Source organism: Oncorhynchus gorbuscha, linkage group LG25 (assembly GCF_021184085.1).
Source record: "Oncorhynchus gorbuscha isolate QuinsamMale2020 ecotype Even-year linkage group LG25, OgorEven_v1.0, whole genome shotgun sequence".
In the NCBI taxonomy this organism is placed as follows: domain Eukaryota; kingdom Metazoa; phylum Chordata; class Actinopteri; order Salmoniformes; family Salmonidae; genus Oncorhynchus; species Oncorhynchus gorbuscha.
In genome coordinates this window covers 28,378,647-28,395,648 of record NC_060197.1, presented here as the reverse complement: position 1 = coordinate 28,395,648, position 17,002 = coordinate 28,378,647, and the positions used below count along the sequence as shown (strand labels likewise).

The 17,002-nt window shown below is 43.5% G+C and overlaps 1 protein-coding gene across 1 annotated transcript in view; it reads left to right on the top strand.

Annotated features, from left to right (window-relative positions):
* The first annotated feature begins 943 nt into the window (after nucleotides 1-943).
* Nucleotides 944-17,002, top strand: part of kdm6ba (lysine (K)-specific demethylase 6B, a) — a 179,743-nt gene continuing 163,684 nt past the window's right edge. The window contains exons 1-3 of the mRNA XM_046327990.1: nucleotides 944-1,546; nucleotides 6,899-7,049; nucleotides 7,192-7,225. The gene's annotated coding sequence lies outside the window, so the exon portion shown is untranslated. The remainder of the gene's footprint in view (nucleotides 1,547-6,898; nucleotides 7,050-7,191; nucleotides 7,226-17,002) is intronic.

Genomic DNA, 17,002 nt, shown 5'->3' with positions numbered 1-17,002 from the left:
GGGAATGCCTTCTGAAAGAGACGGAGAGACCGTTAAGGGCCTCTTTATGTGGCCCAGGTCTGGGCTGTGTGTGTGTGTGTGTGTGTGTGTGTGTGTGTGTGTGTGTGTGTGTGTGTGTGTGTGTGTGTGTGTGTGTGCGTGTGCTACCAGTTGTTGTTCGGGAGCTCATAGCAACATGCTGAATTCAAATTCAAATAAGCTTTTAAGTTCCTCTGAGGCAGTGTTGCAAGGGAAAGTGTTGGCTCAGTCTTGTTTGTTGAAAGCGAGAAACTGATTTTTAATTTGAGATGAGAAAACTCTCAACGTAACATGTACAGCCGTTATTGTGCATTACACTTCCTGAAGAGGAGTGTGTGTGTGTTACAAAGGGTCAATAGTAATAAATAACAATCACCTTGTCTTGTCTTTTACAGAACTCCTCTGGTGTTTGTTTGAGGCATTTTCTATTGGAAGCAAACCTTTCCAGTCTGCTTATTCAATTAAATGCTGTAAAACGAGATCCACTATTCATTCCTAGAGAAATGTTTTGTCAAATCCAATGTGCTAACCCTTGATAGTGTGTTTAGTAAACTAACTATTATCCATGGTGGTGAACTGGCCTGTTATCTAAAGGAAAGCATTGTTATGAAAACATCACTATATAAAATAACTTTATAAATCCTAAATGCCCCGTATGGACTTGCATTATGTCCAACTGAAATTTATAGCAGAAATGATTGATCAAGCCCTCAAATAATGGAAAAAATCAGGGTCATTTGTGCTCTGAAGAATAGAGGCTAAAAGAGCATTTCAGAAAGCCCTGCAGTGTGTTTGCCAGTGAGTAATAAGGCTGGCAGTTTATGTCCAAGACTCGTCCACCAAAAATAAACCTGCATGAGACGGAAAGAGAGAGAGAGCGGGAGGGAGGGAGGGAGGAGGGAGATAAGAGCCATTACAACAGAAGATGTGGGGAAACAGTATGCGTTTCAATTGATTAAGAACTGCGCAATTTCTTAGTATCCATCGCCGCTTTGGTCCTGGTGTCCTAAAATATATTGATATCTAAAGGCTTGCTTGGATTGAACATGCGTGTGGCAAACCCGCCCGCGGTGCACGCAGAGCCTATACCGGCGGTTGTAACAGCTACGTACTTGGCTTGGCGATTTTGAAACGGAATGTTCAATTCTTCTGCGAGAGGGCTGTACATTCATTTTGGAAGACGATATGCAAGATTAGAGATTACTGTACAGCTTTGAAATTGTGCAACAACACGAGACTAATCGTTGTGCCATGCTCATGGCTGATTCTCTAAATGCTCTCATCTCTCCCAAGCAACGATTTCATAATGTGTCTGCGTGTACAGTTTCTGCAAGACGACATTTTCTAAATGGAGTAATGCTTTTTGACACATTATTCAGCTATTACTTAATTTGGGGAACGGTTTTGGGAGGCTACGTGGCTGAACGAACGTCATTCGTGTGGAAAGAAGATGTGTTACGACGTTTTTTTTTTCTGTTACAGTGTGCAGCAACGGCACCTCCCATGAGAAAGCAGCATGCACAAACAGGTACGATAAACGATTCGACTGTTATAGACTAATTAACACAGGCTTATAATGTTGCATAATTAACCAGAATTGCCGTATCAGAGAATGTTTAGCCAAAATTAGATCTAGAACGAATGGTATTGAGTGAATGCCTACTTTATAGGCTACTGGTATGCTATGTCCAACGCTTGTAACCAACGCGCATAATCATCTCTTAATTAGGATGCATTGTTCCAAACATTACACAGGCTACTACAACGTAACAATGTAGATGAAGTTTCCTATTCGTTGCCTAAAACTACTAAGACAGGCTTTAGGAAATGTAGCAAACGCATTTGGCATGTTGTGTTTCTGCCAGCTGTGTTTTATCCTTTCACAATTAGTAATATCGAAAGTGTTTGCAATATGGTCATCTGGTTACAATAACGATGGGTTTACGGGAACCCCGTATGAGTAGACGATGTTGTAATCGCCTAGTGACGGGCTGGTGTGCTGCTTTCGGTTCAACCTTTTTACTCTTCTAAAACCTACATTTGGCGTGAAGTTGTATCTTTCTCGGTGGTGCCAGGATCCAAAATGTCCTGTCTGTGATATTTAATGAAATAATGGTTAAGTAACCGCGGCCATTGAATGAAATCTGGGCCTTCCAGTGTTCGGGGAAGGAGTGTCGCATTTTCTTTCTGAAATGTCATGTGGTGAAGTTGTGGCGGGTTCCGTAGAATTTCCAGGAAAAGCGTTTGAATTTGTTCAATGTAAAAAAAAAATCTCCATATCCTTGCCAGTTCTATCTCCGCCCACTTGATTCACGTCCTTATTTTCGCCACTAGAGGACGCCACAGGTCTATAAAATGGGCTTGGCGTGGCTCTGCCTGGCTATCAGGTTTTCTGCTGGAAGTTTTAAGAGGTTATGGTTAGGCATTCTGGTAAAACATCCACCCGAAGCTTTTATTTTGAAGTTGATAGATTACCACCTAGCTTTATAGGAAGCCTATTGATCGTAAGTTTGAGGGCTGATAGTTGGCAAACACTTCACTTGAAAAATAGTTTGCCCTACAGCCAATTCTGTCGAATCAAAATATTTTGCAAAAAACAGAAACAAATCAGATTGACAGAAATATGTCTGAGACGCAAAGAAAGTTCAAGGAGAGGGGCTACAAAAATGATCAGATTAATATTAATCAGATTAATATTGCCATTGGGAAAATTTAAAACAAAACGAGACATTACCTTTTTCAAGGGCAGTCTCAAAAAAGACGCATTCTTGTGTTCTAACTACCCGCTATTTAAAGCGTTCTGAACAAATTAAGGGAATCGTTCAAACATTGCAACATTCTAAAATCCGATGACAGTCTCGGTAATGTGTTTTCGGACCTTCCCTTGGTCGTATTCTCGCCGGGCAGAAATCTAAGAGACCAATTGGTACACTCTGATTTACCACCCCAAGATATTCCTGAACAACGTCTATTTGCGCCCCTACTGGATGGAAATTACAAATGTAATGGCTGTGCTCAATGCATTTATAAATGTTGATCCCTCAAACACCCACAAACAGGGAAATCGATCCCAATTAAAGCTGTTATTACGTGTTCCACTAAGGCAGTTATTTACCTTATAACTTACCTTAAAAGTATGTGTGTAAAACAAAGCGCGAATTAAAAGTACGTATCTCAGAGCATCGTAACACCATTAGGTGTAAACACTTTACTTAACCAGTTGCGGCCCACTTCTTGGAGGCAGGCCACTCGATTTCGTCTCTGCGTTATATTGGCATCGAACATGTCACCCTCCCTAGGAGAGGGGTTGACCTTGATCATTTATTGTGAAAACGAGAGGCTGCCTGGATCTTTAACTTAAAGACCATTTCTCCCGACGGTCTCAACGTAGACTTTGATCTGAAGCATTCTTGTGATTCTTGTGACTTTGCCATTGTAATTGTTTGTAAGCTTGTGTAGTCGAAAATTAATTTATGATCGTATGTTATCCATTTGTTGTTTCTATGCTGTTCTTTGTATGACATTTTAATATTTGATAATTAACCAATGATATTAGGCCACTCCTGGCCATGATTACAGACACCTGTGTCTTTTGACACTATATAAACGAGTCATCCCGCAGTGTTTGTGATTATACCCGGATGAAAACAGCTTGGATGTCGAAACGTTGGTAATTACATTGTTTTGCATCTGAGCTCCTAGTGTGCGGCCCTCTTTTATTTTCACGTTTTCTACTCCGCTCGCCAGCACTTCGCCTAAATAGGTGTGCGCTTTTTTTCTTCTTCTAGATTATAACTAGTAGTCACCAAGAAAATACTTGTAGCTGAGATTAAATCAAGTCAAATTGTATTCGTCAGATGTTTCGTAGACAACGGGTGTAGACTAACAGTGAAGTGCTTACTTACGGGTCCCATACCAACAATAGAGTTAAAGAGAAGATACCAAATTAAATAGAAATAGTGACACAATTCAAACACATTGGGTGCGTTCGTAAATTCAGAGCGCACACTGGACGTTCTGGCCGAGGAGTAAATTCTGGGTTGATCTGAGCGTTCTGACCTCACAACGGCACCCAAGCTAACTGGCTAACGTTGGCTGACTTGCTAGCTACTTCCAGACACAAATGAGAGAACAGCTGACTATTTTACTCGCCCAAGCAGAGCTGATTAGACGGTTTCATGTTATACAGAGCTGGTGACTGTAACGTTGCTGCTGGCAACAATTGAATTATGATTTTTCTCCGAGGTTTACTGACACTTGTCATATTCAAGGGGTTTTGAGCGTTTGTATATTCCTTAATTATTCTGCGCTCTGGCACCCGCAGAGAGGGCTCTGAAATCGGAGTAGATAGCCAGAGTGAATTTACGAACGCACCCATTGACGCAACACACACTCACACATAGACACACTTTAACATTCTTCACATACGCTACTCTGTTTATTATATATCCGAATTGCCTAGTCACCTTTACCCCTACCTACATGCAGTGGCGATTTTAGCATGTACATCTTGGTGGGGCAAACACATTTTTTTGGGGGGGGTGGGTGCATGCCAGCAAAGCTACTATACAACACTAAACAATACATTAATTGCACTAAAACGGCAACAGCAGAGTCCCAACAGCATTCCCATCACCTTACCGCTGCTACACCTGGCTATCAGCGGAGCCTTGTCTGGCAACGGTTCATTCAGCCTCATTTACTGCCTTTAAAAAAAACATAGCTGATATGGCTGACTTGCTTAAACAAATGTGGTTTCTACTGACAATTAAGACGTACAAACTATGGCAGAAGGGGATGACAAGCGCATAAGAGGCCATCCGTAATTTTGATTAAGACATTAATGAGCAAGCTAGGATGGATGTAGTCAATATAACTATTTATTCAGCACTTTTGAAATGTACAGCAACATAATTCAGAACATGGCCCGTTCTTACATTATTCTCCCTGTACACCAAGTCAGAACCGTAGGATAAGAAAAGGGAGCATATAAGCAGACAGTGAATGCTCTTGCAATATCTGTCTTTCGGATGGGACGTTAAACGGGTGTCCTGACTCTCTGAGGTCTTTACAGATCCCATGGCACTTATCGTAAGAGTAGGGGTGTTAACCCCGGTGTCCTGGCTAAATTCCCTATCTGGCCCTCAAACCATCACAGTCACCTAATAATCCCCAGTTTACAATTGGCTCATTCATCCCCCTCCTCTCCCCTGTAACTATTCCCCAGGTCGTTGCTGCAAATGAGAACATGTTCTCAGTCAACTTACCTGGTAAAATAACGGGTAAATACAATTCAATGATTACATTTCTCTAAAACAGGTTATAGGCTACATGTGACCCACCAAGTCAGAACAGTAGGTGAAATTAAGAGGTGAAAATAAACCAAATTATTAGGGTGAGGCACATGGGCTACTAACAGCTTACTACACAACATACACTTAGTATTACTTTCTTAGCTACAGTATACATATCTCCCTGGCATATTACATCATTTATGCATCAGTATACAATACATTTTTGGACTCATGAAGGTGACGCGACGGTCCTTCATTGGAAAATTTTGTCATCAAAGTCTGGCATTTTCTGAATTTATGGTGCTTTCAAGACAACTGGGAACTCTAAAAAAACAAGGTCGAATGATGATAACATCAGTGATCTTCAGGTCGTAGATCGAGAAAGAGGCCCAAGTTCCCGATTTACAATTCCGAGCTGGATGACCGTTCAAAACATAATTGTTTCCCGAGTTCCCAGTTGTCTTGAACTCACTAAAGTCAGATTTCCCAGATCTGAGTTAACAGTTGTTTTGAGCACAGCAGAATTCATGCTGGATTGATAGCATGGCCAATGTTGCTCTACCCTTAGATTTGGCGGTGATGTAGTCTCCCCATGAGTGACAGAACACTGAGCCAATCACGGCGCAACTAGAGAACATTACCAATCCCTACGCTACGTACTTTCTGCTGGCTGCCCCACCACCACATAAAGCACTGAGCTGCACCTGCGTTTTGGAGCTGTCTTACAACAACAAAAAATTATATTACCTCGTACATATTACCTGCACATATTACCTCGTACATATTACCTCGTATTACCTGTACATATTACCTGTACATATTACCTGTACATATTACCTGTACATATTACCTCGTACATATTACCTGCACATATTACCTCGTACATATTACCTTGTACATATTACCTCGTACATATTACCTGCACATATTACCTCATACATATTACCTCGTACATATTACCTGTACATATTACCTCGTACATATTACCTGTAGACATTACCTCGTATTACCTATATACCTGCACATATTACCTGTACATATTACTACCTCATACCCCTGCACATTGACTCGGTACCGGTACTCCTTATATTTACTGTAGCCTCGTTATTGTTATTTTATTGTGTTATTATTTCCTTTTTATTTAGCATATTGTTCATATTTTTTTGCTCTGCGTTGTTGGGAAAGGGCTCGTAAGTAAACATTTCACGGTAAAGTCTACACCTGTAGTATTTGGGGCATATGACAAATGCATTTTGATTTTTTGTGGCCTCGAAATGCTCACGTGATACAATCAGGAATCCACTAGAGACCGACACACACTCCGACAATACTCCGTCTAAGAGTCTCCTGCGTTTAGGAATGGCTGAAGCTGCTGACATAAAAATGCTGGGGATGTTGTCACATGTTCAGGATAAGTGTGTTAATCTATAACAACAAATGAGCACCATTATTACTAACGGCAATGCTCTTGTGAGCTCCCTGATTTCTCCTCAGACACACAACGTAAGTCCTTACCTGTCATGCCAGGCCTCTAGACTGCTCTCCAGTTCTAATGTCATTGCACTGACGTGCTTCTCTATTCGCAGCGGAACAAGGCCTAACATGATGCCACGGCCTCGGTGTGCTTTCGGCATGGGCCAGCCTGGCATCACCTGAACAAACATTAAAGATGTTAACATCACGGTCAGGGGCTGTGCAGCCACAGCAAAGAGCCAATCATAATGAAGTGTGGGAATGGTAAGTTTGGTGTCTTATCAAGTGAAATCATTTGATTCAAAAAAAATTGTGATTTTTTTTTTTTATTCGATTTTTTTTAAAAGTGGATTTAAGGGCATTCTGCATTGCGCCGACAGAATGATTTGATGTTTCTCTCTTGCAGCGGGGCCGTCTGGTTGGAGCACGCAGTTGGCCGGGTAAGGAAGTGTGTCTGTACGTTTCTGTGCATTTATACAAATGCTGATGTTGTGCATCTGTGCTTGTGTTTGTCTGTGTATGTTTGCGTCTGTCACTGTTTCTATACAGTGACTATAGAAAGTCTCCAGCCCCCCTTGGATTTCTTCACATTTTATTGTGTTACAAAGTGGGATTAAAAAATGGATTTAATTGCCATTTTTTGGTCAGTGATCTACACAAGTACTCTCATGTTAAGTGGACAATGACATTTTTTAAGACTAATAAAAATGAAACACATATGTTAGAAACACCTTTGGCAGCGATTACAGCTGTGAGTTTTCTTGGTTAAGTCTCATAAGAGCTTTGCACACCTGTGTTGTGCAATATTTGCCCATTATTTTCAAAATTCTTCAAGCTCTGACAAGGTGTTGGGGATCATGGCTAGACAGCAAGTATTGCCATCGCTTTTAAAGCAGATTTAAGTCCAAAGCAAACTTGGTCACTCAAGATCATTCACTGGATTCTTGGTAAGCATCTGCAGTGTCGATTTGGCTTTGTGTTGTAGGTTATTGTCCTGCTGAGAGGTGAATTCCTCTTTCGGTGTCTGGTGTAAAGCAGACTGCAGCAGGGTTTCCTCTAGGATTTGCCTGTGCTTAGCTACATCCCGTTTATTTTCATCCTATAAAATCTCCCTTGTCTTTCCCGATGTCAAGCATACCCATAACATGATGCAGCCACCACCATGCTTGAAAATAAGGAGGCAGTTACTCTGATATTGTGTTGGATTTGCCCAAAACACAAGACTTTGCATTTAGGCAATAAAAAGTGTATTCCTTTGCCGTGTTTCTACTTTAGTGCCTTGTTGCAAACATATTCATGTTTTGTTGAACAATTTTACGATGTATATTTGTATTCTGTTATTTAGGTCATTATTGTGCAGTCACTACAATGTTGATCCATCGGTTTTCTCCCGTCACAACCATTGAAAGGTTTTTAAATCACCAATGGCCTCATGTTGGCATCCCTGAGCAGTTTCCTTCCTTTCCTGCAGCTCAGTTCAGAAGGACGACTGCATCTTTTATGTGTCTGGGTGGTGTGATACGTCATCCACAGCATAATTATTAACTTGACCGTGCTTAAATATGTATTAGGCATTTGATTTGTTATTGTTACCCATCTACCAATCACTGCCCTTCTTTATGAGGGATTCGAAAAGCTCCAATGGTCTTTGTAGTTGAAGATGTATGTATGTCGGACAGAGGAAGGGGTAGTCATTAAAAAATCATGTCAACCCCTATTAATTCACAGAGTGATTCCATATAACATATTATGTGATTTGTTAAGACCAATTTTACTTCTGAACAAAAAAGTGTTGGTCCCATGTTTCATGAACTGAAATAAAAGATTTGCCATGTGCACAAAAAGCTTATTTCTCTCAAATTTGGTGCACAAATTTGTTTACATCCCGTTAGTGAGCATTTCATAATCCATCCACCTGACAGGTGTGGCATATCAAGTCAAGAAGCTGATTAAACAGCATGGTTATTACACAGGTGCATCTTGTGCTGGGGACAATAAAAGGCCATTCTAAAATGTGTGTTTTTTTCACACAACACGATGCCATAGATGTCTCAATTTATTTCAATTGTCATTCTGACTGCAGGAATGTCCACCAGAGCTGTTGCCAGATAATTAAATGTTCATTTCTCAACCATAAGCCGCATCCAACGTGGTTTTAGAGAACTTGGCTGCATGTCCAACCGGCCTCACAACCGCAGACCACGTGTTACCACGCCAGCCCAGGACCTCCACAACCGCAGACCACGTGTAACCACGCCAGCCCAGGACCTCCACAGCCGCCTTCTTCACCTTCCGGATCGTCTGAGACCAGCCACCCGGACAGCTGATGAAACTGAGGAGTAGTTCTGTCTGTAATAAAGCCCCTTTGTGGGGAAAAACTCATTCTGATTGGCTGGTCTTGGCTCCCCAGTTGGCGGGCCTGGTTGCCAAGTGGGTGGGACTATGCCCACTCGTGAAATCCATAGATTCGGGCCCAATGAATTTATTTTAATTGACTGATTTCCTTTTATAATCTGTAACTCAGTCAAATCTTTGAAATTGTTGCATGTTGCGTTGCTATTTTTGTTCATTATAATTTAGGCTTGCCTAAACAAAGGGGGTGAATACCCCATCTCGTAGTTATGACACTGTTATTAATGATTAATTAGAGTATTTTTTTGTGTAGCTCATTGACAACAACAAAAAAAGTCAAATCTATTTCCGTCCCACTTTGTAACGCAACGAAATGTGGGGAAAGAAAGTTCAAGGGTGTGTAAACTTTCCCTGGGGACTGTATGTCTGTATCTGCTTGCACTGCTACAGGGGGACCCGAGGCCTGCTCCTCCTCCGTCTGTATGATCACAGCTCAGTGCTCTTAATGAGAGGTAACGATGGAGGGATGATCGACGGGACTAAGAGCGAGAGAGATCTCTGGTGTGTTTTCTGGCCACTCCTCCCTCGTTCACAGCAGTGGTTATCTGATGTCCTCCTGTGACTGGGCGGTCTGATCTGTGTGTGTGTGTGTGTGTGTGTGTGTGTGTGTGTGTGTGTGTGTGTGTGTGTGTGTGTGTGTGTGTGTGTGTGTGTGTGTGTGTGTGTGTGTGTGTGTGTCTGGTTTTGGCTCACTCTCACTGTTAACAATTTCATACATATCTCTTGACGCCTGCAAAGGGAATCCAGTTGTGTGTGGTCGATTTGATTTGGACTGTAACTGGGCAGATACCCTTGCTATCCACTCTCGCTCTATCGCTCGTCCATGTTTCTCGTTCTCCCCTCTCGCTCTCTCCCTCTTTGTTAAAGCATGACGACATGTCACAGGAGAGCTCTACGTTGTGTTTCTTGGTGGGTGCCAGAACACACACACACACACACACACACACACACACACACACACACACACACACACACACAACGTTCAACGTTTTGGCCCTGTGCCGAGAGGCCCCGTCTGGGATCAGCTTATTTCCTGGAGGGTAGCGAGCAGCCCAAACAAGCGCACAAACACCTTGTAACACCCCACACACCCTTCTCTCTCTTTTTCTTTCTGTCTCTTACACACACACACACACACACCTTGTAACACCCCACACACCCTTCTCTCTTTTTCTTTCTGTCTCTTACACACACACCCTTCTCTCTTTTTCTGTCTCTTACACACACACACACACACACACACACACACACACACACACACACACACACACACACACACACACACACACACACACACACACACACACACACACACACACACACACACACGTACGCCCCTGTCCCCCTTCTCCCCAGGACCCCACAGAGTCACACCTGGGTCTCTCAGTCATTCAGCCTCTCTTTCAGCTATATCACATTACCACTGGGTATTGAACATGGTCGATAATACATTGACTGCCTGCCAAACACTGTGGCTTTGTGTGCATGCGCGTATGTGTGTGTGTCTGTGTGTTGAAGTGGGAGGTGTAGATAGAAAGTAGTTACTGGTCTTAAAGAGACCTAAATAATTCGGAGGAGGTACGGGGTAGAATCATGTGCACATGAGAAGCATTGGTTGTGTGTGCTGATACAGAACGTGTTATTTCTGTCTGAGGTTTGCTGTTTTGTTGTTTGAATATCTCATCTTTCATTTGACTTGTTACTGTTGTCTGGCTCTGTAACAGTTGACCTTGAATGCAGTGTGTGCGTGAGAGAGATGCGGGACTGTTTCTGGGAAATCCAGACCATAAACCATCAGAAGGTCGAGTTGAGCGCTTGCATTAATTACCATGACAACCCTGTCCATCAGCAGCCATCACACACACACACACCAGGGTTTCCGTTAGGAAAATGTGGCGCGGGACAACTTGACCGGGAAGATTTTAATTGGCCATTTGAGAAATGTACCGGACCCATATGCATTGGGTGTATAACCCGTTAGGGCGTCGACCCACGGGGGCGTAATCTTTCCTTCCAAGTCTTACAGTCATCATCATGAACCAGGTCGACAATCTACTGGCAAATCCTTTTTAATCCTTGTCATATGAAGAGAAATAATGAAGAGAAATTGTAGATAAAACGTATCGGTGCTCATCGGCCATTTGGACATAAAGATTACACACCAAGTTGGAAATCGCAAATTCAACAAGGAGTCGTTTGGAAGGAATCAGTAGCTATCTGCAGGCGTTGCAAAGAAGCGTTGCAAAGAAACAACTAAAGTTAGCCTGCTATTCAATGGAGTGGCTGTGTGTGTGTGTGTGTGTGTGTGTGTGTGTGTGTGTGTGTGTGTGTGTGTGTGTGTGTGTGTGTGTGTGTGTGTGTGTGTGTGTGTGTGTGTGTGTGTGTGTGTGTGTGTGTGTGTGTGTGTGTGTGTGTCCCGAGTTCCCAACATAACTCCATAGAATGCCAGACTTTGATGACAAAGTTTGCCCACAAAGGACCGCTGCGTCACCTTCACAAGGTGAGTCCAAAAATGTATTGTATGCTGCTGCATAAATGATGTAACATGCCAGGGAGATATGTATACTGTAGCTAAGAAAGTAATACTAAGTGTATGTTGTGTAGTAAACTGTTAGCAGCCCATGTGCCTCACCCTAATAATTGGGTCTATTTTCACCAATGCGGTATTGTAAACACAGTACTACTGACAGTAGTGGTGGCGCTTGGCTTGCACCTGCAAATTCAGCCCACACACAACATTCTACAATATAATTGTGTTATTTAACGCATCAAATAGTGTTATATGACGTGTATCTTTTTTGACACGCAAAGTCCCAAACGGCATTCAATGTGCCTCACCCTAATAATTTGGTCTATTTTCACCTCTTAATTTCGCCTACTGTTCTATCTTGGTGGGCACCTATAGCCTATAACCTGTTTTAGAGAAATGTATTCATCGAATATTGTAAGAGCTTTCATTTTCTGTTTATATGTCCCCTTTATTTATCCTACTGTTCTGACTTGGTGTACAGGGAGAACACTGTAAGAACGGCCCATGTTCTGAATTCGCTGTACATTTAAAAAATGCTGAACTACGTCCGTCGTTGCTTGATCTTAATCGAAATGATGGATTGCCTCTTATCTGCCTGTCCCTTTATGTCGTAGTTTGTACAGCTCAATTGTCAGTAGAAACCACATTAGTCATATCAGCTATATGTTTTTTAAAGGCAGTAAATGAGGCTGAATAAACAGTTTCGCTGATAGACAAGGCTCCGCTGATAGCCAGGTGTAGCTGTGGTAAGGTGTTGGGACAGCTTTATGTAGGCCCTAACAGTTTGTGGGCACCGTTTGTCAGTGCTGTAGTGCAATTAATGTATTGTTTAGTGTTGTATAGTGGCTTAGCTGGCATGAATCCCACAATTATACATTTTTTCCCCCACCAAGATTTACATGCTAAAATCGCCACTGCACTGAATGGTCAAAACATTATGCATCTTTCCATGACATAGACTGACCAGGTGACTCCAGGTGAAAGCCAGGTGAAAGATGTCACCTGTCAATCAGTGTAGTTGAAGGGGAGGAGACAGATTAAAGAATGATTTTTAAGCCTTGAGACATGGATAGTTTATGTGTGCCATTCTGAAGGTGAATAGGCAAGAAAATATTTAAGTGCCTTTGAACGGGGTATGGTAGTAGGTGCCAGGCGCACCAGTTTGTGTCAAGAATTGCAACGCTGCTGGGTTTTTCACGCTCAACAGTTTCCCGTGTGTAGCAAGAATGGTCCACCACCCAAAAGACATCCAGCCAATTTGACACAACTGTGAGAAGCATTAAGTGTCAACATGGGCCAGCATCCCTGTGGAACACTTTCGGCACCATGTAGAGTCCATATCCCGACGAATTGAAACCGTTCTGAGGGCAAAAGGGGAGGGGAGGTGCAACTCAATATTAGGAAGGTGTTCTTAATGTTTTGTACACTCAGTGTATACTTCCATTCATTTTTTGAACTTGTACCAGGCTACCTTCAGGCGGGATTCGCGGGCGGCCCGAGAGGAAAACAACCGACATGTTGGCGAGAGTCTCACCTCTCCATATCGGTGTGTAGCCCAAACTGTTCAGACGCCACAGACAGAAGTTGGCAGATCGGCGGTACCGACTGCAGACGAGTCCCGTGAGGCGGAGAACACGGTCGTATTTGTGGTCGTATTTGATTGTAGGTCAAACCGTTCAGACTCACAGACATTTTCGTGAGAAGACACATTTTCGGGACGCCTGGTGGTCTGACAACCACCACTGTGGCTCGGCCACCTTCCACCCCAGATGCGGGAGGCCGCCGTCGGCGGATGTGGGGGATTGAGACGCGTCCCGTGCAACAACAACAACAAATATATATCTCTGGCTTAAACAGACAGATTGTGATGTGGATGTTATTATTATGCTAATTATATATAACTTTGTCATTTTCATTCTGGTTTTTATGACTAACCACATGACAATGATTTTGAGAAATGAAAACGTTCAAATTGAAACGAAACTGTTCCACGGAAATGGGCGTATGAAATCACAACTGGCACGCAGAACGGCAAACATGTTAGGATAAATGGGAAGCTTCCCCAGACTTGAAACTTACACGCGGCGAATATAGAGTCTTTATAAAATAATTGCCTCCGTGTTCCATGGTAGGATTTCGCTGCCTCCAGCTCACATTGTAAGTGGTGGGTGACACGCTGACAGCCTGTTGTCTGCACTTGAATGGTGAATAGGAGGCACACTTCAATAACCAGTTGAGAAATAAAAAATAGTAGCTATTTTTAATCGTGCACCAAAACAGTTGAATTTATCGGCTTTAAATTATTTTTACAAATATTTTAAAAATTGGCTAATGGAAACCCTGACACACACACACACACACACACACAAACTGTCTTCTCAGACATCTGCATATTGTCACCTTCACTCTCTCATCTCAGTTGCTTTCTTCCTCCCTTTATCTCTCTCTCTCTATACCCCTTTAACTCACTGCTGTTGCTCTTTATTTTAATGACTGTGGCTGGATACTGTAGGACCACGAATCCTTAACCAGACAAAACAGATACAGACAGAGAGAGAGAGAATGTTGGGGGGATAGATATTTATAGAGAGAGAGCGAGGGATAGAGAGCTGACTCAAGACTGCTGGAGGGAGGTGGCAGGAAGCTGTGGGACCAGAGAAGAGAGGAGGAGCTGGAGCGGCTTTCGTACACCTCCTTCACGGAGCGAGGGAACATAGCATCACACTGAAGGAGGAAGAGAAGAGGGAGCCAGGAGAGAGAGGAGGAGGAGCTGACATCATCCACTGTGCCCACCTGCTGAAGACATGGGCACGCAGCAGACATCGTGTGTGTGTGTGTGGCAGTGTATTCGTGCCACTTGATGGGATCAGTTACATTAATGGGCTGGTTTGTGCGATCGAACAGGAGAGAGGAGAGACGAGTCGGGCGCCTGTCAACGAGAGACTGAAATAAGATGGAGTGACAAAGAGAGTGAGAGGGATGAGATGGGAGCGCTAGAGAGAACATGAGGCTGTTAGAGTTAGAGAGTAATGTGATGAGAAGGGAGGGATGTGATGAGATAGAAGAGCTCTCCTCTGCAGTGCATGTTATCTAATATACCCCCCCCCTCCCGTGTGAAACAGATTTTACAGAGAGACAGAGGGGTGAAGAGAGAGGAGTAGAGATAAACAGAGAGAGAAGTAGAGGGAAGCAGGGTTTGACAGCAACAAGATCTCATAGTTTCCCTTTGAAATTCCACGTCAATTCTGCGGGGTTCATTGTTCATGGTTACAGGGTTCATTCTGCGGGGTTACAGGGTTCATTCTGTGGGGTTACAGTGTTCATTCTGCAGATTTACAGGGTTCATTCTGAGGTGTTACAGGGTTCATTCTGCATGGTTACAGGGTTCATTCTGCGGGGTTACAGGGTTCATTGTGCGTGGTTACAGGGTTCATTCTGCATAGTTACAGGGTTCATTCTGCGGGGTTACAGGGTTCATTCTGCGTGGTTACAGGGTTCATTCTGCGTGGTACAGGGTTCATTCTGCGTGGTACAGGGTTCATTCTGCATTGGGGCGGCAGGGTAGCCCTAGTGGTTAGAGTGTTGGACTAGTAACCAAAAAGTTGCAAGTTCAAATCCCCCAGCTGACAAGGTACAAATCTGTCGTTCTGCCCCTGAACAGGCAGTTAACCCACTGTTCCCAGGCCGTCATTGAAAATAAGAATTTGTTCTTAACTGACTTGCCTAGTTAAATAAAGGTAAAAAAATAGTGGTTACAGGGTTCATTCTGCTGTGTTACAGGGTTCATTGTGCGGGGTTACAGGGTTCATTCTGCTGTGTTACAGGGTTCATTCTGCGGGGTTACAGGGTTCATTCTGCTGTGTTACAGGGTTCATTGTGCGGGGTTACAGGGTTCATTCTGCTGTGTTACAGGGTTCATTCTGCGGGGTTACAGGGTTCATTCTGCGGGGTTACAGGGTTCATTCTGCTGTGTTACAGGGTTCATTCTGTGGGGTTACAGGGTTCATTCTGCTGTGTTACAGGGTTCATTCTGCGGGGTTACAGGGTTCATTCTGCTGTGTTACAGGGTTCATTCTGCAGGGTTACAGGGTTCATTCTGCGGGGTTACAGGGTTCATTCTACTGTGTTACAGGGTTCATTCTGCGGGGTTACAGGGTTCATTCTGCTGTGTTACAGGGTTCATTCTGCGGGGTTACAGGGTTCATTCTGCGGGGTTACAGGGTTCATTCTGCGGGGTTACAGGGTTCATTGTGCTGGGTTACAGGGTTCATTCTGCTGGGTTACAGGGTTCATACTGCAGGGTTACAGGGTTCATTGTCCGTAGTTACAGGGTTCATTGTGCGGGGTTACAGGGTTCATTGTCCGTAGTTACAGGGTTCATTGTACGTGGTTACAGGGTTCATTGTCCGTAGTTACAGGGTTCATTGTGCGGGGTTACAGAGTTCATTCTGCAGGGTTACAGGGTTCATTGTCCGTAGTTACAGGGTTCATTGTGCGGGGTTACAGAGTTCATTCTGCAGGGTTACAGGGTTCATTGTCCGTAGTTACAGGGTTCATTGTGCGGGGTTACAGGGTTCAATGTCCGTAGTTACAGGGTTCATTGTACGTGGTTACAGGGTTCATTGTCCGTAGTTACAGGGTTCATTGTGCGGGGTTACAGAGTTCATTCTGCAGGGTTACAGGGTTCATTCGGTTCATTCTGCGTAGTTACAGGGTTCATTGTCCGTAGTTACAGGGTTCATTGTGCATGGTTACAGGGTTCATTCGGTTCATTCTGCGTAGTTACAGGGTTCATTGTGCGGGGTTACAGGGTTCAATGTCCGTAGTTACAGGGTTCATTGTACGTGGTTACAGGGTTCATTGTCCGTAGTTACAGGGTTCATTGTACGTGGTTACAGGGTTCATTCTGCAGGGTTACAGGGTTCATTCGGTTCATTCTGCGTAGTTACAGGGTTCATTGTGCATGGTTACAGGGTTCATTCTGCGTAGTTACAGGGTGCATTGTGCATGGTTACAGGGTGCATTGTGCATGGTTACAGGGTTCATTCTGTGTGGTTATAGGGTTCATTGTGGGTGGTTACAGGGTTAATTCTGCGGGGTTACAGGGTTCATTCTGCGTGGTTACAGGGTTCATTCTGCTGGGTTACAGGGTTCATTGTGTGTGGTTACAGGGTTCATTCTGCGTGGTTACAGGGTTCATTCTGCTGTGTTACAGGGTTCATTGTGCGGGGTTACAGGGTTCATTCTGCTGTGTTACAGGGTTCATTCTGCTGTG